At 38.4% G+C, this 25,848-nt stretch overlaps 1 protein-coding gene across 4 annotated transcripts in view; it reads right to left on the reverse strand.

Moving 5' to 3' along the window:
• Window positions 1–25,339, reverse strand: part of pld1a (phospholipase D1a) — a 254,737-nt gene extending 229,398 nt beyond the window's left edge. For 2 of the 4 annotated variants that reach the window (XM_039761463.1, XM_039761429.1), the window contains exons 1-2: window positions 18,941–19,024; window positions 17,542–17,739 (exon numbers count right to left, since the gene is read on the reverse strand). The gene's annotated coding sequence lies outside the window, so the exon portion shown is untranslated. Of the gene's footprint in view, window positions 1–17,541; window positions 17,740–18,940; window positions 19,025–25,151 lie in introns of those variants that run through there. The other 2 variants (XM_039761453.1, XM_039761446.1) reach the window with 2 other exon arrangements.
• Between the last annotated feature and the right edge of the window lie 509 nt (window positions 25,340–25,848).

Below are 25,848 nucleotides of genomic sequence, written 5' to 3' on the forward strand. Positions count from 1 at the left end.
TGATGTTTTTGTTTTGTGTGGTTTTAAGTGATACCTTTTCCTTATTGCTCGTCAACATTTGAAAAACATCCATTGGAATTTAACTCACTGTCACCCTTCTATAGAAATGGCATACTTGCTATATGCAAAAAAGAAGAAAAATCTTGGGTTGCAAACGTATGCGAACTGCTGCATTTGAAGACGCCGAAAAAGCCGTTTTTATGTGATTGCAGTGATGGTTGTTCAAGAAACATTCCAATTAATGCAGCATTCTTTCAAAAAAATATGAGGTTTTTAAATTCTCTTGGGACCCGTACGAAACAATCTCACACGTGGCAATAGCGCTTCGGGATGCACTTCAGTGTGTCGTTCCCGTTGGGTGGGGTGGATCCCAGATCCCAAAAGAGTTCAGAAACCTCACAATATGAAGAAGAAGAAAAGGATAACTGTGCTGACCACAACATGCTTCCACATTCAGATAATGTTCGTGCTGAATTCCTCCCACCCAATTGCACGGCAGTGCTTCAGCCATTGGATTTGGGCATCATTTGCACCCTGAAAGTGTATTATTGCAAGGAAATGCTGAGAAAAATTCTAGTCAGCATAACTTGTAGATAGGAGAAGATTAAACTAACGTGAAAGAAGCTATTGGAGCTGCTTCCATTTCCAACATCCTATCTTTGTGATGCACGTTTTCTGCAGTGACAGCAACCAAAACGAGATTACGGAGCAGACTGAGCATAAGCAACACACTTCGCGTGTCACTGTCTTCCATCCTCCCCAGATGGGATCGTCTGGTTGCAGGAAAACAAGCTCAGGGCTCTCACTGATTCTGCATTATGGTAAGCTGTATAATTTATATTACTATATTATAACTTAATAATAATAGAAATGTAATGTAAATTGTGTATAAAACTGCCCTACGAACCCTTCCGTAATCACCCCACAAACTCCAACCTCCAACAACCCACCCGTCCCTGGAAAAATTTGCTTCTAGTAAAGCAGTCCTTGGTGTCAAAAAGGTTGCGGACCACTGGGCTACACAACTGGCTGGGCTGCTGAGACTGGCCACTGTGCAGAACTGACCATCCCGAGTAGTAATAGCTCAAATATTTTCACGTTTTTTTTGCTATAGTTTTATGTAATTTTGTGCTAGTATTGCAACGAACAGTTAGTGCAGACTACAGCTGAAGATCTGAAGTGGACGTGAGAAGTTGGTGAGTTGTTAATATTAACAGATTTTTGTGATTTTGAGTTTGTATAATTAGTGTAGGTCAGTGGGCTTTTTGCATAGCGGCTTATTTTACAATATTAACTTTGAAGTAAACTTAGTAAAGTAAAATTTGATTTTTGGAGTATTTGTTTTCCAACATGAATTACTGAGCAATGAATTTAGTGAGCGTTTTCGCGATTTCAGTTCACACGAACAGGACTTTGTGCTGTTTACGTCATCATATTCTTACAACGTTTAGAATGCACCTGAGAATATCCAAATGGAATTGATTGAACTGCAGTCAGATTCTATTCTGATGGCACAGTACAACGAAGTTGGTGTGCCAGGCTTGTATGCATACCTGCCACCCTCGTATGTGCAGATCCATAAGTTGGCATCGAGTGTACTGTCTATTTTTGGAAGCACTTATATTTGTGAGCAATTGTTCTCGTTAATGAAAGCTACCAAAACTCCACATCGTTCAAGACTTACTGCCGAGCACCTTTCATCCCTCATAAAAGTTGCAGCTGCACAAGATTTTAAGCCTGATATTAACAAACTGGTTACTAACAAGAGATGCCAAGTGTTGAGACAAAAGAAATAAATCTCACACTGCAAGACTCCTATATAAGCAATGAATATATTATAATGAATATAATATAATAATATAAGGACTTAGCTAAGAGGCTAAGACTCTAATTGTACGCTGTTGTACGGAGATTGTATGGAAATAAATTGCTTTTCTTTAAACTTTAAGTGTTACATTTTTTCAAGTTTTCAGTATTGGAAAGAAAGCTACAGTAACTTTGTATAATAGTATAATAGTATTTGTTACAATGCAGCCCGCTGATGCACATATGGCAGTTGAAGCGGCCCACCAATGGTAGTGAGTTTGACATGCCTGCATTAAGCGACTGCCTCCAACTCACTAAGATTATGTGGAAATGTCACATAATATGGTGTGGCCTTAAGCAGTGTCAGAGACAGGACATGAAGAAGTATCGGAAACATCCACCCATCCAGCCAACACAGGGCACAAGGCAGGAAACATGGATCAGTGAAACAGGAAGACTCCAGAAATGCATGTGCAGTTATCAGATTTACTTGAGTATAAACGTTAACAAATAAATTAATGCAGTAACAAGGGGATGTTGCACCCCGCGGACTACAACAATGTACACTAGTACCAGTACAAAAACAACAGTACCACACTACACCAAGAGGGGGTGCAGTTGCTTACTCTTTCTCCCTTTACCTACACAGTCTCAAAGATTACCAGGATGCCGACCAATGTCACTTCCTTTATGTCCAAAAAGTTTGACCCCACTATTTAACACATCAACACTTGAATTGGCCATTGCATTTTTGGACCCGCAACCAAGATGGACCTCCTCCTTAGAGCACTATTATTAGCAGTACCCAATTGTGGCTGTAGCCATTTTTGACTAATCTAAAGTTTCTTATTTCTTTTTATTATCAGTCTCAAAAGATGTTTCACAAAGGGGACACACTAACACTTTATCCTTGCTTCATTTATTATTCATATAGTCAGTTGCTGGAGAAGATACAATTTGCTTCAGCATCTTCCTCTCCAGTCCACCCATTTCCCTCTTTAACTCTATCAATTTATGTGAAAAGTCACTCATATCATACTGTCTGTTGCCTCTTTTTGCACATTCTCCTCTGCAAACCTTCCTGCTCCACTCTCATCACTCTGAACCTTCAACAAACTAAAGTACATTCATGAATATTCATAGAACACTACTGCCTGAACAACACTGGAAAGAAAAGAACAGAAATGAAGCACAAAACTCAGATTATGGGCCCCCAAGCTCAGCTGCCCATGTCCCTTGGTGTTCCACACTCTTTAGCAGTGCGTAATGCCACACACCCCTATAAAGAAACTACAAGGCAAGCCAAAACTACCTAACAAAATTATATCTTTGCAAAATACAACCAAATAACGAAAAGGCAAAACAAACAAAGCAATGAAGTGCTCCTTCACATCCCTGAAGCTTAAAATTCATACTTAAAGTAATGACAATAAGAAAAATCAAAATGAAGCTTGCCTTTTCTTGACGGCATGACTGGATCAGTCTAAATTTCATTATAAAATGAACATAAAAGTAGATGTAACCAGGCCATGAAAAATTGCTGAGTATATGGCAGGTTCACAGATAATAATTACTCTCTTCAGAGCTAGCAAAAACACTGCTGAAGTGCCCTTGACTTAATTTTCCTTCCAACCTACAAAATTCCACATTTTCAATTTACAAAAAATAAACCAAAAGCATAGTTTTTTAGAATTGCCTTAGTTTTTTCACGGGAACTTTTTTGAGCATGCATCAGGCAAGAACATTTTCAAACTGCCGATAACTACATTTCTTCTAGTCAGTTTTAATCTGGATGCCTTCTAGGAGAATAGGGTATTATAGAGAGGTTGGAGAAGCGACAGCTATAGTCAGTCAAGTTAAATAAGGGATTGGCGATTATGATTATTTCAGCTGCTGTTAATCCATGGTTAGAAACAGAATACAGTGACAAGCAGAAAACAGAAGCAGACATGATCATCATTTGGAAACAAGCTGACGGTCAAATGAGATTCTACAGAAAACTTTCGCTCTCCAGGCTCCCATAATCAAGTGACTGCAAAATAGACACAGCTTCCCAGAAAGAGTCAATGGGAAGTGTTGCCATGGTCAGACTGTAGGTGGTGATAGTGACAGAAAGCAGGAAATAAATGGAAGATGTGGTAGAAGTGTCAGTCAAGTCATGACACATCTACCACGAGACTGTGTAGTCACTTAGCTGCAGGGGTCAGAAGCTCCTAATCCTAGTTGGATTTCTACATCTCTACTCTTGGGAAACTTTAGAAAATAAAACATTTTTGCAAGTTTTGGTCACACTTATACTAAATGATAAGTTTGGTATTTATCAAGACAGTAATTTTTTCATTAGATCAGGTACTTACTTGAATTTGTGTTGGGAGTTTGTGTCACTCTTAAGTAAAGTATTAAAAATTACCAAAAAAATACAATGTTTGATTTGTAGTTTAAAATGGGATCTATGAGGCATTGGTTGAAACATAAGCCTTACACCTTACCGAATACTTCCACTTTACAGTAGTAAGTACAATAGCATGAAATAATGCACATGACTGAAGCTGTTTACAGAATCATTGCTTCTTCTTAGTGGGACATAAAGTTTGTAAAAATTGACAGTTTATTTGGCTAAATCTGAGGAAAACATTACAACAACAATAACTGATGGATGTGAAGAGCGTAGTTGAACTTTTTTTTATAAATGGCTGAATCTTATACAAATATTTTTTACTCAAAAACAATATGGATACACTATTTCAGAATATGTGTGCAATTCAAGCATTAATCAATAATTGAGAATATTCTTGGCTTGTAAATGGATGTATTCTTTTTAAGACTTTCATTATTGCGTTTGGACAGTTGGCACAAAAAATGGCACTTTAAACAGCAAGAACAGACACATAATTTTTCAAAATATATATAAAATACTTCAAAAAAATAATGTCCACTTGAAAAATACTGAACTTGTCCTTTAGAGCAGTCTGATTCTTCAAAAACCGAAATAAAATGAAGTGTGATACATCAGACACAGAATTATCTAGTATGTCCTCAGTATACAGTATGTTTACCTTTTTATGAAAGAGCATTTCATTTTATTAGCCCTAAAACAGCAGTCGACTTCCCCGTTTTGTGGCCCGTCCCTTAATCCGGTTTTAAATGCTCATAGTTCAAAACTGGGTATGAGTTAGAGGAGCTATTAGCAGGATTAAGGAAAAGACAAATACAAGTCCTGAAAAGCATACAGGTCCATGGTTGCACATGCTCACACTATTACTTTGACAATTTACAACAAAGTGTTACTTAGGTCTTGATGAGTTTGAGTCCGGATATTCTCTTAAATGCATGCCACATTGAAAAGATTGATTGCAATTCAGATTGTGGATCGTGATATGATTTTTTGGAAAGATTGCCCACCCCTATTTGGAGTAATCAAGTTTTCAAATTTATGTAGGATTCATTAACCCTTCGGCAAGCTACGTGGAAAGGGGTTGCGAGCTACTGGTAGCTCGCGAGCGACATGTTGGAGGCCCACTGTTCTATGGCTACAAATTAAAACTGGTCTATGAGACTGATCTGTCAAGAACCTTTATCTTGCAAAATTCTTTCATCTCTCTACTGATAAAATAAATCACTCACAGTTTTGACAAACAACATCATGCAGTTTTCCACTATAAACACATTTTTGCTGAAAGAAGAAAATCAGTAAAACAATTTGCTGAAGCATTACTGCTAATTGTTGTGTATATTGATTGTGACTTTTAAAGAGAGTTCTCTCTGTGCCCGTGTGTTTTTATTCTAAGCACTACTGATTCCTCAGATATGCTAAAAATATGCAGATTACATTAGCTGGCAAATGTGAGTAATTATGGCCATGTGACAGATTGATGGCCATCTCTGGCCTACTCCTGCTATTATCACGCTGTCAGAATAGGCTATGGCTCCCTGCAATGAAAAAGTGAGCTCAGTTATTACATGGACCATGAAATAACAGCTTTTTTCAAGTTCATTGACAATTTCACAAATGGATTTAGAACTGACTCGACCACTCCAGGACATCAACATTGGTGTTTCTAAGTAATTTCTGTGCAGGTTTGTCCTTATGCTTAGGGTTGTTGGAAAACATATTGTCTCTCAAGACGCAGATTTTCTGCAGAATGAATTACATTACAAGCCTTCCCAAGACCTGCTACAAAGAAGCTACCTTACAACATGATGTTGCTATCACCATGTCTAATGGTGAGGATGGTGTGTTTTTGATAATGTGCAGTGTTTGGAATACGGCAAACATGGCATTTAGTCTGATGGCCAAAAAGTTCACTTAGACAACAGAACTTTTTTCCAGCTGACTTCAGAATTTCTCAAGTGCCTTCTGGCAAACTCTCTGTACTTTGTATTTTTGTTTTTTTTTGTTTTTTTAAACAGCGACTTTCTCTTTAACACAGAAAATTGTGAAATATTTTGTTGTTGTATCCACAGTCTCTTCAATCTTATCCACTGTAGCTCGTAACTCCTTCAGAGTTATCATAGTTATCTTGGTGGCCTTCCTCACTGGTGTTCTTAATGCACGATCAATCAATATTTGTGGATGGCCTGCTCTAGACAGATGTACAGCCTTGTCATACTCTTTCCATTTTTAATGATTGATTTAACTGGACTCCAAAGCATATTGAGTGACTTGGACCATTTCTTGCATCTTTCCCCTGCCTTATGCAGTTCAATCACTTTTTACAGAGTTGTTTAGAGTCTTCTTTTGTGTTTATTGGGTAGGTTAGGCCAAGCTACTGACACCACAAGTTCCACATTTTAGATAAGGTGGATGTATACTATAATCAAATGAAGCCCTTTGACTACAGACAGATGATCTCCACTGAACTAATGCACAGGTAATGATTTAGGAGTGTCACATTAAAGGATGTGAATACATATGTGATTGATTATTTTATGTTTTATATTTGTAATAAATATGGATCAATTTGCAGAGATTTGTTTTCAGTTTACATTAAAGTTAGTTTTTCAGTTCACCAGTGCTAAATTAAATCAAGTATTATTCAATGTGGTATAACAATAAAATGTGTCAACTTCCAAGGGGGGGGGTATACTTTTTATAATCACTGTATACATCTCCACTTAGTCACACATTCCAGCTTGTGGTTGCCCTACCGATATAAAGCTATATGGGAGAAAGGTTTAGTATGCAGTGCTTGTTTATGATTGACTGCCGCTGCCCAATAATCCATACCCTAAAGGGAGATTGGTCAGACGATAGACTTATATATCTTCACCTGGAGGAAGTTGGGCATTCTACAGTCACAAAGGATGCCCATGACCTGGCGCCATTTCAGCCAGGCCACACTGACCCACGCTTGGGTGCCGAAATGAGTCACTGTCTGATGAGATAAGTGAGTCAAGGTATTTGAAGTCAGTTACTTTGTTGAAGTCTTGTCAATCAACACATATGGGTCTAGGTGTCTGCCGGCCACATTTCATGTATTCCATCTTTTTGATGTTGAGCTGAAGTTCGTTTTCTTCCAGTTGGTCTTTCTATCACTGTGTGATTGCTTCATGCCCTTGGTGTGTTTCCTCCACGAATAGGACATCATTGCCATATAGGAGTGTCCATGGAATCTCCGTATAAATGTCTTTAGTTGAGGTGTGCATACAGTGGATGAATATTATCAGACATAGGGCCACTCTTTGGTGGACACAAATGTAGATGTTGAAGGGCAGCCAGGTCACATTGTCATAGAGGAGCTGGATCTACCGCACGTAAACTTCTGGGACGCCATGCAATCAGAGGGATGACCAAATGAGATCACGGGGTACTCAGTCAAGGACCTGCAATGACCCTAAAGTCAACCAAGCCACCTGCCAATCCTTCACCCAAACAAAAGATTGACTCAAACAAGCAGCAAAAGAGTAACCAATCTATCAATATATTTTTGAATCTGCTTGATTCAGTTTTAATCCTATCCCAGCAATACTGGGTTTATAACAACAACCAGCCATTGAGCGAGGAATCAGTCCATTACATGACACATGCACAAATTCAACACACAAGCACAAGGGACAAATTTTGAACTGACAATTAACTTAGTAGACAAATCTTTGTAATGTGAGTGGAAAATTGAGTATGTGAAGGAAAACCCACAAAGACACAAAAAGAACATGCACAAACCACATCAAATTCAAAATATGGAGTCCTGAGCTTGGAAAAAAGAAGTGCCAACAGTGAAATAACAAGTGCACATTGTTCTGCTGCTAGATCCAAAAAGAAGGACAATAAAAAAAATCAGTACACTCTCTTGAAGTACATTACAGTTCTTCAGCTTAAAATGTTCTCTATAAAAAAAACATGTCTAAATGGGTTGCGAGCACAATATTCACAAGTTATAAAAAATACATGCATGTTAACTTTAAAATTAAAAGTGCAAGCAATTTAAATGACAAGCTCAGGGCTACACAGTACTGTAAATCAAGAGAGGAAGTGAAATATGCCTACAGTGGTATCTCAAGGACTTTACTGATTTAATCTGTTTCCTATTACAATGTCCAGCATGCATGTATGATATTGCAGAATGCCTGAGAAGGGGAGGACAGCCAATTGACCTAGTTAGGCTTAAATTTACTAATGAAACATGACAGTGAAATTCTTACTTGCGTGTCTTCCACAGACAGTAATAAAATGCAAATAATAAACCATACATAAGTGCAGTATTACATATTTGAGACAAGTGGCCCGTCATGCAGTTATCTATGGGTGGCTGATAGTCCCAGAATATCATTATGTAAGTGCCGGTGGCCCTATGCCACTTTCCAGAATGAAGGAGACAGACAAGTGACTGTACGGAATGGCTGATGCCTTTAATAATACTGCTAGCCTCCAAATCATCATAACTTTGACTGTACAGTCAGAACCCCTCTTAATTCTTTGGATTTTTGTTTATCATTGGCTGAGCTTTCAAAGTAGCAACTTCCCTTTAATATATGACATGCCTTATGGAAACAGTAATATTTCAGCAGTGACATTAAGTTAATTGGATTAATAGAAAATCTGCAATATGTATCACAACAAAATTAGACAGGTCATAAATTTGGGCACCCCAACAGAGATATTACATCAATACTTAGTTGAGCCTCCTTTTGCAAATAAAACAGCCTCTAGACACCTCCTATAGCCCTTGATGAGTGTCTGGATTCTGGATAGAGGTATTTTTAACCATGCTTCCATACAAAATCTCACCAGTTCAGTTCAATTTGATGGCTGTCGAGCATGGACAGCCTGCTTCAAATCATCCCATAGATTTTCGATGATATTCAAGTCGGGGTTTGTGACGGCCATTCCAGAACATTGTACTTCTCCCTCTCCATGAATGCCTTTGTAGATTTTGAACTGTGTTTTGGGTCATTGTCTTGTTGGAATATCCAACCCCTGCGTAACTTCAACTTTGTGACTGATGCTTGAACATTATCCTGAAGAATTTGTTGATATTGGGTTGAATTCATCTGACCCTCGACTTTAACAAAGGCCCAAGTCCCTGAACTAGCCACACAGCCCCACAGCATGATAGAACCTCCACCAAATTTGACAGTAGGTAGCAGGTGTTATTCTTGGAATGCGGTGTTCTTCTTCTGCCATGCAAAGCGCTTTTTGTTATGACCAAATAACTCAATTTTTGTCTCATCAGTCCAAAGCACTTTGTTCCAAAATGAATCTGGCTTGTCTAAATGAGCATTTGCATACAGCAAACAACTCTGTTTGTGGTGTGAGTGCAGAAAGGACTTCTTTCTCATCACCCTGCCATACAGATGTTCTTTGTGCAAATTGCGCTGAACTGTAGAACGATGTACAGATGCACCATCTGCAGCAAGATGTTGTTTGTAACCCATGATACTGAACAATCTTTGTTTTCAGATCTTTTAAGAGTTGCTTTGAGGATCCCATGCTGTCACGCTTCAGAAGAGAGTCAAAGGGAAGCACAACTTGCAATTGACCACCTTAAATACCTTTTCTCATGATTGGACACACCTGTCTATGAAGTTTAAGGCTTAAAGAGCTAATCCAACCAATTTGGTGTTGCAAGTAATCACTATTGAGCAGTTACATGCATTCAAATCAGCAAAATTACAAGGGTACCCAAATTTTTGCACAGCCAGTTTTTCACATTTCATTTAATTTCATACAACTAAATACTGCTTCACTAAAAATCTTTGTTCAGAAAACACCCCAGTGCTCAGATGTTCCTAGGAAATGAAAGACATACCACTGTTATCCTTTTTTGTTGAAAGCAGAGTAAATTATTATGCAGGCTGAGAGGGGTTCCCAAGCTTTTCCATATGTATATGTATCCATAAGAGTTTTATTTTCTTCAGGAATATTGTCGACTATACAGTAGTTTTTGCTTACTTCCCTGTCAACTGCCTATTCTTCAATTGTAATGTTCAAGTTGGTCAATGTAGATAGATAGATAGATAGATAGATAGATAGATAGATAGATAGATAGATAGATAGATAGATAGATAGATAGATAGATAGATAGATAGATAGATAGATAGATAGATAGGTGAGGTGACAGCACTAACCTCTATGCTCCCCTTTAAGCCGTTTGAAATAACAGCAAAACTTACTCACTGAAAAATCAGAATGCAGGCAAATAATGGAGTCACAACTCATTCATTGTTACAGACTGCAAAATCAAAACAAATATTAATAATTAAAAGTTACACACAGCAGATTGTTTCCCTAGACCTGAGCATCATTTTGTAAATACAATAATGAAAAGTGTCTTCTTGAAACCTATTCCCAAATAGTCCAAAATCAGGGCTCTGCCCTCAACACCACCACTATTTCTTAAATCTACTTCTCTGGATTTCCATTTTCAGATGTAACACATTTTCACTGTATTTCTTAGCTGAAAGGCATGTAGCTGTGCCAAAATATTAAGTTAACTAGACATTAAGCCCGTTAAAATAACAGGCGCTAGAACAGTAGTGCATAAACATTTGTATGAACAGTCTATATTAAATGGCAAGGGAACTTGTATGTGGCTGTAATATGTGTCACTGTATTGTGTGCCTTTAATTTTCTCTCTCAGTAATACTGGTTTGTATTTCCGTGAAATGCCTGTAATTTTGTCTGACAGTAATACAGTGGAACCTCGGTTCACGACCATAATCCGTTCCAGACCGTATGAACTGTATGTAAATATATATTTTTTTAAGTTTTTAAGCACAAATATAGTTAACTATACCATAAAAAGCACAGCGTAATAGTAAACTAAATGTAAAAACATTGACTAACACTAAGAAAACCTTGTACAACAGAGAAAACTAAGACTGCAATAATTTGCGCTATAGCCTTATGACCCGCTCACTAAAAACTCTTTTTTTAATGAGTTTTAAGCACAGGGGAAAAAAATTAACATTTGAAAAATCTGTAATTTAATAAACAACCAAGAAAAGTAACATTGCAACAATGCACGCGTGTGCTTGTGTGTGTGTGTCTCACGTGTAAGCGCACGCCTCTGTGTCTGTGTGTGTGTCTGTCCGTCTCTCGCCTGTGTGTGTGTCTGACTGTCTGTCTGTCTGTCTGTCTGTCGCGCGTGCCTGTTTGTCCCGCCTGTGTGTGTGTGACTCGCGCGCATGTGTGTGTGTGTGTGTGTGTGACGTGTGTGTGACTCGCGCACGCCTGTGTGTGTGACTGTCTCTCTCTGCACAGGTAATGCACATGAAGAGACTGAACACGTGATGTGTGGCCCCTTGCATGCGCACTTCTCCAGAAGACAAACACACGGACTGTACATGCCTGTGTGTGTGCGTGACTCGCGCGCCTGTGTGTGTGCGTGACTCACGCGCGCCTGTGTGTGTATCTCTCTCTGCACAGGGAATGCACAGGAAGAGACTGAACACGTGCTGTGTAGCCATGCGCATTGCGCACTTCACCAGAAGACACACACACACGGACACTGGACGTACACAAGGGTTTTATTAAAGAGGATTATCACCCTGATGTCCAATATTCCTTCTTTTCCAACCAATGAATCATCATATCTTTCATAAAGCACTTAGCACATCAATTTACATTACACAGAACTATGAACTGGCTGTCTGTATAAAATCGGATATATTATGAAATCTTAGCAAAGGAGCAGATGACATGACACTGAGTATACTGCAGCAACCGGAAATAATTCAAATAAACAGAAAACAGGTCCGCCAAATCACCGATTAATACCAAAAATGCGCGAAGGCCGAATCTACTGATATATGTTACATTAGCTTTCCAGCAGCAGCTCAGACAAAAAGTGAACAGACCAACTGAAAAATTTATAGACCAAACGGCTTGTAAAAAGACCAATAAAATGCCAGTAGACCAAATGCAAATTTTATATGGCAAACAGCTTTCAAAAATGGCAGATTTCAGTTATTTGGCATTAAAAATGCCAGTTGGCAACCCTGCTACAGAGTAAATAATAAAACAACAACAATTTTGGTGCTTTTATATTCGGACTTTTGACTTACGCAGAAGACAGTCGCGGTCCGCCAAAAACGCCTTCGCAGTCCGCCGTTTGAGTACCCCTATGCTAAGAAATACAATGAGTAAAAGAAAGTGCATATTAATGTAAGCAGGCATTTTCTCCAAATGGGTAACTGCCAACTTTATGCAATGGTTAACATCAATATAAATTCATAGTTTACTGCATGGTTAGGTATAGTTATTTAATTATACTACTGAGCACCAGTTCTGGATACTTTTACAAACACAGTAAAATGCTATTTTAGTACAGATTTTTACATTATAAATACAAGTGAATGTACTAGTTGTTTTTGTGTATTTTTGCACAAATAAACAAGTACAAAGAGCATGAATGAGTATAAAAAATTTTTTTAATGCTTTTGATAAATTCACAACTTATCATGATTAACAACAGGGAAGTGGCTTTGGCATCCCTGTAAATAAGACAGCGGTGAAATAAATTCTTCTTTAACTATAAACTACTTTATAATCCTCTTTTTACACAATCAAGACACAAGATGCATCTGCTTCGCTTAAGAATACAAAATGATCCACAAAGACAGTCTATGCTTAATGAAATGAAGTGACCTTGAAATATCTTAAAATTTACTTCATAATAAGCAGAATCTCAAAGCACTTTATAAAGCAAAATAGTACATTATAATACAAACTGACAGAAAAATCAATTGGCAATTTACTTGGAACAACACATGTAATACTTATCAACACTTGCTCCATCCATTCATTTTTCACAACTGCTTTTTTAATAATGGGTCACAGGGAGTCAGAGAGAGCATATCGCAGGAGAACTACAGGCCACAGTTCTAGACAGAGGACCAGCCCATAACAAGGCATACCAAAACTCAATTTTACCAGTCCAATTTACGTTTATTTATGTTTATCCTAACCTGTATGTCAGTTGGCATTCACCTGAGAATGTGAAGAAATTCATGAAGACACAAGAAGATCTCAAAACAGACAATGATTATGCCTGAGATTTAAACCAATTGTTTGTTTGGGTGAGCAACGACTAATAGGCATTGGCATTAATTAGGATATAGTTTTTATTTTTATAAATCCAATATACCCCCCACAACCAATCCACTAAAATCCCTAAGTCTATGTGTCTATCTGGCTGTCAGGCTGAGCCCTTAAAGAAATGAAAATTCAGGCTGACAGATACCGTTCAATATCTCCTACTTTACTACAATTAAGCATTTCAATGTACTCTATGGGTGGCATGGTGGCACAGTGGTAGCGTTGCTGCCTCACAGTTAGGAAACCCGCTTCCCCGGGTCCTCCCTGTATGGAGTTTGCATGTTCTCCCCGTGTCTGCGTGGGTTTCCTCTGGGTACTCCAGTTTTCTCCCACAGTCCAAAGACATGGAGGTTAGGTGCATTAGCGATTCTAAATTGTCTCTAGTTTGTGCTTGGAGTGCTGGCATGCTGCCCGGGGTTTGTTTCCTGCCTTACTCCCTGTGTTGGTAGGTATTGGCTCCAGCAGACCCCTGTGACCCTGTAGTTAGGCTATGGCAGGTTGGATAATGGATGGGTGTACTCTGCACATGGGACAATTTATTTGAAAATAAGCTACACTAAAATGCGTGACTTCATTAGACAGGGACTTCTGCTTTGGGAGGACATATGTAACAATGTATGCAATATAACAGGCAAGAGATTAAATCATATTTTGACTGCAAAAAGGAAATACCATACTGTTTTAGAGACTGAAATGTACACTGTTTCCATCATACAATAACAAGGTTACATTAAGAAAGAACATTTTTATAAAACTGACTTCCTAAAATGAATGTGATTTAATACACTTCTGTGAGTTTTAAGAAAATAAAAATATTTCTACTTTGTAAAGAAGTGTGCAGTTATTAAAATGAAGACTGTATTTTTTTTCTTATGCACTCTAATCCTACATACTTCATAAAGCTTATTGTGGTGATAACGCTAAAATAAAAGTCATACAGTATAAGAATTAACTGATTTAAATGATTTTTCACCTACATCCCTAACATGTGTAGCTTAGGTTTATTGACAGTTCTTACCATTATCTCATTATGATAATGGCACAATGGATTCTTGCAAGGGACTGTCTCTCCATTATGAGTTGGTTCCTCCCATGCACCAAATGCTGGCAGGATAGGCTCCATTCCCAACTGGACTAAGCAGTTTGATACTAAAAGAACCAGCCTATCATTTCGGTTGAAAATATAACTGATAAACCATGAAACACAGAAGATATGGTGGCATAGTAGTCACCACAGTTGATTACATCTCAAGGGACTAGTGACACTAGATTTAACTGGTGGGCCAGAATGACTGGAATTGCTTCAGGATGCCAGAAAAGACTAAGGTGCCAAAGTGAAACTAGATGTTTTAAAGCAGAACTGAAAATGGATGAAACAAACAAGTATATAAATGGGCCATCATTTCATTAATATAATGCAATTTCACTGTCAAAGCACATGTAACCTATGATAGTTTAAATAAAAAGACAGAAATGTGCACCTTCATAGTAAAAACAACATCAGATATATTATTTCTCATTTCAGAATTCTATTAAAATCTACTTTCAAGGAAATGTCATAAAAGCAAAAAATTATATTTAACATGGAGCTGGGCTAAAATGAGTAAACATCTGACCACATTTTAATTTCTTCATGGTTGTCACAAGGATGTACTGCATGCCTCGTTTCTAAGGCAAGTTACTTGCTGAAAGACTGATTAATGCCTATTCAAAAATAAATTGAGGTGTGAAACCCAACTTAATATTTCCTGTACAAAAAGGGTAATATTTTTAACACAGTTCTGTTTTTGGACCAACTGCTAAATAAAGTAACCCAACATAACACGTATGTTTCTGAAATTTTATAGGAGGGGCTGTTTCCAACCTTGTGTCTGATGCTGCTGGGACAGACGCTGACCAACCAAAACCCTGAGTTGGACATACTAAGTTAAAAACATTATATCAAAAAAAAACACTAGACCAATATAGTAATCCAGTTTAGGCATTCATGTAACTTATGAGGCCCCAAAATCTTACCTGCAACACAAATAATCAAATCTCAGTCACAGTACCGGTGTTCAGGATTAAGATTTTTGTATGTGCCTCAAATTCTGTTAATTTGGCACATTCAGAGAAGTCTTAAAGCAACCAACTTCATAACCACAGTCTACCCCAAATGTATGTTTGAAAGCTCTGAAGTGAGAAAGTTTCATTCTACTTCAAAACAAAACAGAAACATAATGCAGCATTATTTAATAATGTGAATAGTCTTCAACGCAGAGAAGGCAATAAGAAATAATCTCCATTTTTCAAAACATAACATTCTTCAAATAATCCTGACCACCAGTACACACAGTTACACATTCAACATTAATTATACTCTACTCCAGACACACATCATCCAATGGGCCTAACATTCAATCCCATATGTCACTTGTGCTCCCTAAAAAGTATCTGAACTTTCCTCCACTTGTTTCAGGATTGCCGCCACACTGGCATCACTTTGTTGCTAACTCTCTCAAATGTTGGTGTTGCTGGACCTATCCCCTTTAGTCTCTCTAGCAAATGCTAACAATGTTGGCTTTCTTGGTTTAGAAGTTGGTTTTAGCCTCACGATGGAAATTGTTCTCTACCATCACTTGGAAATCTTCCTTCTATAATCTCATTCATTTAGAACTTTTTGCCAAGCTGATCAATCACTCACCTGGCTCCACAATTCAGACCAAGGGTTGATCTGTAAGACACTGCTCTCTCCTTATCACTAAGACTTTTTGTCTCTCCTTCCTCATTCAACTCATTAGTAGCAGAATATTCTCTCATGACTAACGCTTAAGGTTCCCATGTTGTCTTTTGGACTGAGAAATTCTCTCTCTCTCTCTCTCTTTGTCCATCCTCAGGGCAAGTGTATGGTGGATGTGGGGAAAGTAGCTTTTTATTATTACTATTTTTGTTATTACACTCTTAATATTCAACTAACTTTCTGGCTACATGCTTTATATGGTCATTATTGTCAAGTGTATGGTGTGGACACCAGGGGGCATACAGCTCCCCAAATCCCAGACACAACAGATGCCAAGACCAAATCCAGCACACAACACACCTTTATTTAGCTGTGGGAAATGCTTTTGTCTTGCTCCGCACTTCACAGCACACAGTACAAAACACCAAATATATAACACACAGTCCTTTTCTCTTGTCTCTTCTGTCACTTGTCTGCTTCCAGTCATACTCCCACAAGCTTTGTCCTCCACCTCCCGACTCTGGCTCTCAGAAGAGTGGCAGCTGGCTCCTTTAATAAGACACCCAGAAGAGCTCCAGATGCTTGGTGACCTAATCCGGCAGAAATTCCGGGTGTGGGGGAAGTGCTGCAACCAAGGGCTCAGCAATCGTCAAGGTGTACCCTGGCGGTGGCCAAAGATCCCAGTAGACTTGAGCTTCCATGCACCAAACCTGTGGCCCTGCTGCAAGCCTGGGGGGCCGCCTCTGTTGTCCTAGAGGAAGTATTGCCACATGTAAGCTATTTCCCCTGTGCCTTCTTTTACGGTGGGGTCCCGGCCAGGTAAGAATGCTGGCTGTCCATTACAACGGATATATGCATTTACTTGTTTTGTTATTTTTTTAATACAAATTATTTCATAACAAAAAAGTAATACTTTCTTGGAATTATAAGGATAAAAGAACTTGAAATGCATAGAATAGCATAGCAGAATAAGAAGTGACATCTATTAAACATAATGGAAGGCACCGGCTTTTATGAGAACTGCTTTCCTTCATGTTGACTGATAGTCAACATACTGCAAGAGTCAACTGTGAAATGTTCTGCCTAAAGAAATACTGTTATTAAAATTGTTTAGATAGGGAACATCCACAGATCAATGTAATTCTTTTATTGCCCATACTGGAAGAACACTGTTCTTAAAAGTAACCCACTATACAGCATGCACAACATACTCTGAATCTTGCATACTTCCAGAATATTATGACGTGAAACAGCTTTACTTCATTTTGTACACTAGCATGAAAAGCGCTAATTGATAATATATGGCTTTAGATCTGATTTAGAATGTGGGGGCAAATCTTGGACCATTACGACAAAATTGTTTAAATACCTGAAGCACCTAAATGCATGAAGGTAAGTTGATTAGCCCTTTTGCATCATAGCTACAAATATTAAAGTCAAAATCTGGCAACAATACTGTAAGAAACTGAAGGCTCACCCAAAGTCTTTACAGGTTTTCTCTTCATGTTTTGCTTTCCGTCCTTATCCCAAACAATAGTGTTACTTCCATCTCACTATTCCAAAATTGGGTGTGGACATTGCTTCAACGTGTCCCAAGATGAGCTGGCATTCTGTTATGCAACAGCTTCTGATTTGCATTTAATGCTGACAGCACAGGCTCTCGCTCAATGTTACCCTGTAATGATCAAAGCAGGATCTAAAAATGGATGGATGCATGGATAGTTTTCATTGAGTTTAAATAGTCCTTCAGTTGAAATATTTTATAGCAAACCAATATGACGAGGTGGATATGAGTGTCACTGCGTGATGACCGGGAGCCAGCCTTTTTAACTAATAATGAACTTCACAAAATGCTGTGATTAGTTCTTTTTATTTATTTGCAAAAGACTTGGATGGCTGTTTATCTAGAAGGCAAAATCTGCATACAAAAACTTATATCTGTTCACATCCATGCATGGCCAAGAGAATTTAGTAAGATTTTGATAGTTTCATATTACATGCATGTGTGATCTGAATGATTTAATGAAAATATTAAAACTGGATTTCTGCCTGTGCTGACAGAACAGCTAGAGCTGGGGTAATTTAAGCTCGTAACTCGTGACTGGTAACTTACTGTCTGCCTATAAAGTTAATTCTACATGGGAATTCAAACCCACGCTAATGAAGTTGGCCTTCGGTGTCGCTGGAAAAGCCTATAATTTCTTTAAAATACAGCATTGCTAAGCACTTTTTTATATTATATGCTGTCTGCATCCCTTCGTTTTAGGCGTGTGACTGCGACTTGCGTGATTCATTTTCAATTACTATAGTATTTGTATCCCACTTGGTTTGGTTTTGTTTCGTGCTTAAAGCTGCACACGACTATAAACTGATAACACAGGGTGGCAAATGGGTAGATGGTGTATAAACTTATCATTGCACAAAGTCTCACATGAAAGACGCTCGGATAAGTTTATCGTTACTGATGAGTAAAAGGAATGATGCCAAATATGTTCTGTCAGGTGCATGTAACACACGTGTGGTAATCAATCCACCTTGGGGGGGCGTTGTGACGGGAGAAAGAGCCCCGCGTGAATTAGTAAAGCATGCATGAGCAATTCATTGACAAGCAAGCTGACCCACCCGACTATTGCAGGTGCTACTTTTACATTAATATGACTGCGGCGAACGGATTCGGGGCTTTTGCTGCTTACCGTTTTTGTGGTTTACACGGATCAGAGAATACTGTCGCCACGGCTTGTTCTCCATTTTTAAACAAAATTCAAGCATCCCATTACTTTTATTCAAACTTAAAAACCCAATAATCCAGTTTGTCAGACGACGAAAACGTCCTGCAGCAAAACACCGAATAGAAAGTTGAAAAAGTGACCGATTACCTGTTGGGCCGTCTGTCTTTCAGAAAGTACAGGAGCAAGAGTCGAGGAAAAGCGAGTGATTATATGACAGAAAAAAGAGGAGAGGAGGGAGGTCCACCCACCCACCAGCAAACACGGAAGTGGCTGCCACTCCGCCTGCTGTTCCGTACCCTTCTGTGTCTGTGGGAATGTCTAAGTCTGCAGTAGGCGTTGTATTGCAGTATAGAGCGTAGCAGCATTTCAGGTAAAAAAAAATGAAAAACTGTAGCCATTATTCCAGTATACACTACAGAGACGCAACCTACTGCTTAAGCAGCAATTTGTTGGTCTGGTGTTCGCTCTGCTTTTGTAACCTCTTTTGAGTCGGCCGACCTGATCGTGAAATTTGTTCCGCGTTACTCGTCCTATAGCGCAATGGCTCGGAGTATTTAGACGCATTAAGGCTGCAATGCTGTCACGGTGTTCTTTAGAGCTATGTCATCCAATGTTTAAGCTCACAGACATTTTCCTCCTTTATTTTACTGTGGCTATTGTGGTGTGGAGAATCGGTTTGTTATTTGAGTAAATGCAGAGCTCAAAATACTAGCTGTGCGTTTATTCGCTCATCACATTATTGCATCAACTAGAACCGAATATCTTTTAAGTGTAAGAAAGACGCTTTTTGGAATTTTTCAGTATTTTGAAATAACAAAAGTAATGCTCCGGTGCCTGCTGGGTGGGATAAGCTTCGGTTTCTTCGCTGTTCTTTGGATTAGCGGGATGGATGGGTAGATTTTTTTTAAAGTTTGAATTGTGCCCTGCTGCTAAAGGTGTTGTATTGCAGATCAGAGAGAGAGAGGTTAGGAGCCCGCACTTATAGAGCGCATTGCCGCACCCACTACATGACAAACCAGATTAGGACCCGAGTTGCACAGTTGTCACCGCACCAGATGGAATGGAACAGTGTGAGGTTTTTTTTATGGTTGCTGGATTTTCCCTGCAGGTTGGAGGGCTGGATGCAGATTAACGTCATACCCAGGCTGGACCAATTGCAGGTTAAAGGTCTTGCTCAAGGGTCCAACGAAGTAAAGTCACTTTTGCCATTTACGGGATTCGAACACACATTCCTAGCCTCAGAGCCACCAGTCCGCCCAGATCAGAAAGGCTGGCAAGTAAATTCCAACTGTCTGGTCAACCATTTAGAAGCAAAAATTATTTTTTAAGAACAAAGTAATCATATATCCATTTTAAAACCTGTTTGTTAAATGTAGATTAGCGGGCACCAGTGCCAATCTGAGGAGCCAAGAGCACCAGGCACCTTTAAATATATAAAAAAGTTAAATTGCTAAAAATAAAAGTTTATATTTAGTCAGTCCCCATTAGGCTAGAATTTAGTTAAAATTTTCCTAACTGTCCATCTATGCATCTTTAAAGGAATCACCCATCCAAAAATTATATTATACTAGGAAAATTGACTTCAGGACTGCAATGTATGTGCTATGACAAAAAACTGAAAGAGAGGATCCATTTCTGTATAAGCTACTGGAGACTGAGATGTGACATGATTGAAGTGGTCAAAATTTATTACATAAATTTAATAAATGCTATTGTTGACCGACTGTAACCAAGTGCTCTGCCAATGAATGATGGAGTTTCACATCTCTCTGACCTTTTTATTATTTCTACTTTATTTTCAATGGTGATGGTTTTTCTCTTCTTTGCTGTATCACCAGCACTTGCATCAGATTTGTGTTTCAAAGACATTGTTGAAGGGTGAAGACAAAAGATTAAGATGAGCTCTTCTGCACAGCAGTGTACACACTATCACAGCAGGAAGGCACCAGTCGTCAACATGTCTGATGTACTGACAAGAGACAACTTCCTGCTATGTACATAACAGTACAAGCAGGCTTGCTATTGAGAATGAATGGGGGCATCGAGGGGCGGTTCATCACCAGCCCACTTCACAGTCACCTCCACTACAGTATGCTGCCTGCAGCATTCACCCAAATAGAACGAATGGGGCAGCCATGTGTGGTGGGCGGGCAGTGAAGCCGCTTGCCACCGGGAGCCACCCAAGGGGCGCTACACTGCACGAGCAGCGGAATCGCCTCCCTCCAGCCCCAGTCCAGCCACTGCTTGCAGCATTACCAGCCGCCCACCGAGAACGAACGGGGCAGGCAGTGAAACCATTTGCCAGCGGGAGCCGCCCAAGGGACACTACACTGCGGGAGCAGTGAAATCACCCCCCTACAGCCTCCATCCAGCCACCGCTTGCAGTGTCCCCAGGCCAAAGATGATGGAGTGGCACTTACTGAGGCGTATGCGTCGCAGCTGTGGCCGGTTCATAAGTCATAGGTCGGATGTCGGTAACCTGGGGACTACCTGTTCGTAGTATGTTAATTTTTCACTTAAACTGACACTTAAATCTTCAATTTGCATCAAGAATGATTTAGCCATACGCATGTGCTGCATAACAGCCCTGCTGCTGAGAGGTGATTCTACAATAACATAAAACAAAAAGAGTTATAAAAATCATCACCCGGAAAGCAGACAGTAGAGTTCACATAGTATATATGTACCAAATTTCAGGTTAATAGGTCAAACGGTTTGCGAGCTACAGGTGATTTAAAATCCTAGACAGACAAACGAACAGCCACGGTAGCATATAGATAGATAGATAGATAGATAGATAGATACTTTATTAATCCCAAGGGGAAATTCACAATTCACAATTCACATATTATATAAGAAGATAGTTTGTAGTGACGGCTGTAAAAAAAAAAAAAAAGCTTTTAATCTCATTATTCCAAGCAGAACAAGACAAAAAGTTTATGATATAATAGAACCCAATGGTGACCAGTGCTATACAGCAGCAAACTATGTGAAAATAAAACAGTCAGTCATTTTCCAACCTGCTATATCCTAATACAGGGTCGCAGGGGTCTGCTGGAGCCAATCTCAGCCAACACAGGGCACAAGGCAGGAACAAATCCTAGGCAGGGCACCAGCCCACCGCAGGACACATGCACACACCAGGGACAATTTAGGATTGCCAATGCACCTAACCTGCATGTCTTTGGACTGTGGGGGGAAACCGGAGCACCTGGAGAAAACTCATACAGACACGGGGAGAACATGCAAACTCCACGCAGGGAGGACCTGGGAAGCCTAGGTTTCCTTACTGCGAGGCAGCAGTGCTACCATTGCACCACCATGCCGCCCGAAAACGCAAACAAAAAATATGAAATTCTCACATTTCTCATTAGAACAATCTAGATGAGAACAGGCCGTTTAGCCCAACAAAGCTTGCCAATCCTATCCACTTAATTCTTCCAAAATAACATTGTCTAGTTTTGAAAGTCCCTAAAATCCTACTGTCAACCACTGTACTCGATAGCTTATTCCATGTGTCTATGGTTCTCTGTGTAAAGAAAAAGTTCCTAATGTTTGTGAGAACTTTATTTTTAACTAGTTTCCAACTGTTTCCCCATGTTCTTGCTGATCTCATTTTAAAATAAGAGTCCCGATCCACTGTATTAATTTCCTTCATAAATTTTATTACTTCAGTTATGTCTCCTCACAGTTTCATTTTGGTTAACAGAAAAGGTTGAGTTCTTTTAAATTTTCTCCATAATTCATCCCCTGTTGCCCTGGAATGAGTCTTATCATTGTTCTCTGGATTATTCCGTGCACTGCTATGTCCTTTTTGCTGCCCGAAGACAAAAATTTAACACAGTACTCCAGATGAGGCCTCACCAGCGTGTTATAAAGCTTGAGCATAACCTCCTTGGACTTATACTCTACACATCAGGGCACTATATAACCTAACATTCTGTTAGCCTTCTTATTGGCATTTGAACACTGTTTGGCAGTTATTAGTGACAAGTCCTCTACAGCCTCTAAATCTCTCTCATTAGGTTTGCTTTCTCATTTCAGACCTCCTATTTTGTATTCAAACGTAACATTTTTATTTCCAACATGTAATAATTTACATTTACTTCTATTTGATTTCATCTTCCCAATCCTATATGCTGTCCAAGTCTCTCTGTAATGATTCACCTGGTACTAGACTCTGCTAATCCACCTAGCTTGGTATCATCTACAAACTAAACTAGCTTGTTGTTTATATTTCTATCCAAATAATTTATGTATATTAAAAATATCAGTGGCCCTAAAACTGCCCTCAGTGGGACACCACTCTTAATGTCAGCCAATTCTGATATGGTTCCTTGCACCATAACCATCTGCTTCTTCTGTCTGAGCCAATTGTATACCCATCTATACACTACACCCTTAATTCCCAGTTCTTTTAGTTTGATGCCCAAACTGTCATGTGACACCTCATAAAATCATTTGTGATGTCAAGTGATTTCTCATGTTGCATAATTCACATGCCCACTTGAGTCATATGCTCAAATCATGGAAAATGTATACAGTTATCACTAAAGTGTTATTAATAGTTATTTCCAGAAAAAGCACAGTACATTGTAAACAGGAATGTCATTCCAATAAGATATGAATTGAAGACAGGACTCTTGACCAGTGATTGAGAAGTAGAGGCAGATTTTCAATTCAAAAGCACAGTATTATGGGAATGTTTTCCTTTTTACAATGTATGTTGATTTTTTCTGAAATAACTTAATATTTTATTAAATAAAAACTTGCATTTGGACTGGATAACAAACATGGGGATTATGCAATGTGGGAAACCTTAGAATTTTGTTCTTTTTTGCATTTTTCACATTGTCGTTGTACAGTAGTATATCATAAAACATTTTCTGTCTCTCATTTTTCATGAAAACCTGAGATTAAATTTTTTTCAGCCATCAATATGTCACATGGAGTAACATATAAAACATATATCATTTTTGGATGGAGTATTCCTTCACTCCAATTTTTAAAATCATATTAGTGAAAAATATAGGTGTTAAAATAACATCATAACTATAGAATCTGACTAAACATAACTAAAAGTATAAATTATCCTAAAATAAGATAACATTTCTATTTGATTGTGGTAGAAATATTTAAGGTACTCCATGGAGGAATTCTGTGTATGTTTCCTGTACAACTTCATAGCAATTAGTCAGTACAAAACTGTTGCATACTTTAGCATACCCATAAGTAAAACCTTTCCATAGTTAGTTAAAAACTGCATAGAATTCTTGTAGAATTGAATTTTTACTGCACAAGTGACCCCCCAATACTGTAATACTGTAATAATGACATTGGATAAAGTTAAATAAATGGATAAAAATAATAAGACATTCATCTTGAATGTAATAGAAGTATTCTGCTATATCCAAAGTGCACTTTGTGCATCTATATTGCTGGAATTTCCTAAGTATGCTGCGATTTTTGTACATATCACTTTTTAATGCCTGTTACTATGATTTTCACATAGCCTAAAATCTGTATTCAAAATCCAAGTTGGTTTTTGACAAGAGATGTGTTTATCTAATTAGTTAGGTTACTTGAGGATTCTTAATAAACCAGTTGAGAGTTTTAGTGACTACCAAAAGACCCTACTTAGGGCTGGTGTTTGTTGGTACCTGACACTCCAGAGTGAAAAACAGGAAACACAAATAAATGAACAGTATTTATAATAGGTTTATCTAAAATTTTCCAGAATAATTTTAAAATTTAGCTTAATTTGTATTAAGGAATGTGTGCTATTTTCAAATAAATACTTATGTGTTTTATAGTGTCCTCCACACAAGTAGTGCCCAAGCCAGCATATCCACAAAAATCATCCAGCCATTTGTTTTAAATTACTTTTTCCAATCTACAAATCAGTATTGTGAGATGATGGAAATTTATGTAGCAGCACCAGAAGGATGAATGTTTTGCCTAAAACAGAATATGTATTAATCTCCTGCATAACATTAGAGCTGGGTTAGGTATATCTGATAAAGTTACAATGTTTCAAGCACCCAGATCCTAACACTAATGTTCCATTAAATGCCTCACTCTAAGAACAATTAAGATTTTGACGTTTGTTGTCTTGTACACATCTACTGTAAAAATACTTAGTCACTCTAATGCTAATGCACATAAATATTCTAGTCTTTCATTTAATCACTGATGATGATTTTCCTAAAACTTCCTGTAGGTGCCTTTTCCTATTGGAGTGACCAACACTGATAACATCCAGTGGGCAGATAACAATCAGATGTACTGCTCATCTCAAGTTATCCTTGTGCTGGTTTAGATCCTCATGTAAAATTCCCCATACACCTGTTTCACTTACCTCATTATGTTCAAATTTAAATCCAGAGCCTTGAAAAATATATTGATACCCAATTCAAAGCAAAGACCCTAAAGTCTAGTACTTTGATGGCACTTTGTGCAGCCCCAGCTTTACATATTTTGAGGAAAGCCTCAGGTATCCAGATGTGTCATAGCAGCTCTGTACTTATTTGGAGGACCAGTATCTGCTTGTGGACACAGCTGGAGCATTAACTAATTGAAATGAATCTGATTGCTGTGGGAGATCCACATGCATTAACTTCCTGAAGAACCGGTATTGCTGTCTCACCTCTTACCCCTTTGCTACTTTTTCTTCTCTAAGTGTGCTGGGAGTGGCTACTTTCATTGTTAAAGAGCCAGTCATCCATTCACTCAAATAAATCAGTTGTTTTCAGTGTAAATAATGTGAAAGTAATGCTGTCATTCAGAATTTAAATTGGCATAGTAATTTTGGGATGATAAAGCAATACTGTAATTCATAAGGTTGAATTAAATGGATGTCTCTAGCATTAAATTGCGAGAATTCCTTTTGCGTTTCCTAATTAAGGTGATTTCCATACTGTCTTCTCATTTACCATGAATTGGACATTATTCAGGAATGGCTGCTAAGGTACAGGTCTTCTTTTCAAATAATTCAAAATTTTCTTTTTAGGAAGACTTTTGATGTTTTTCATTAGCCATGTTAAACTATCCAGTTT

Source organism: Polypterus senegalus, chromosome 1, assembly GCF_016835505.1.
Source record: "Polypterus senegalus isolate Bchr_013 chromosome 1, ASM1683550v1, whole genome shotgun sequence".
Classification (NCBI taxonomy): domain Eukaryota; kingdom Metazoa; phylum Chordata; class Cladistia; order Polypteriformes; family Polypteridae; genus Polypterus; species Polypterus senegalus.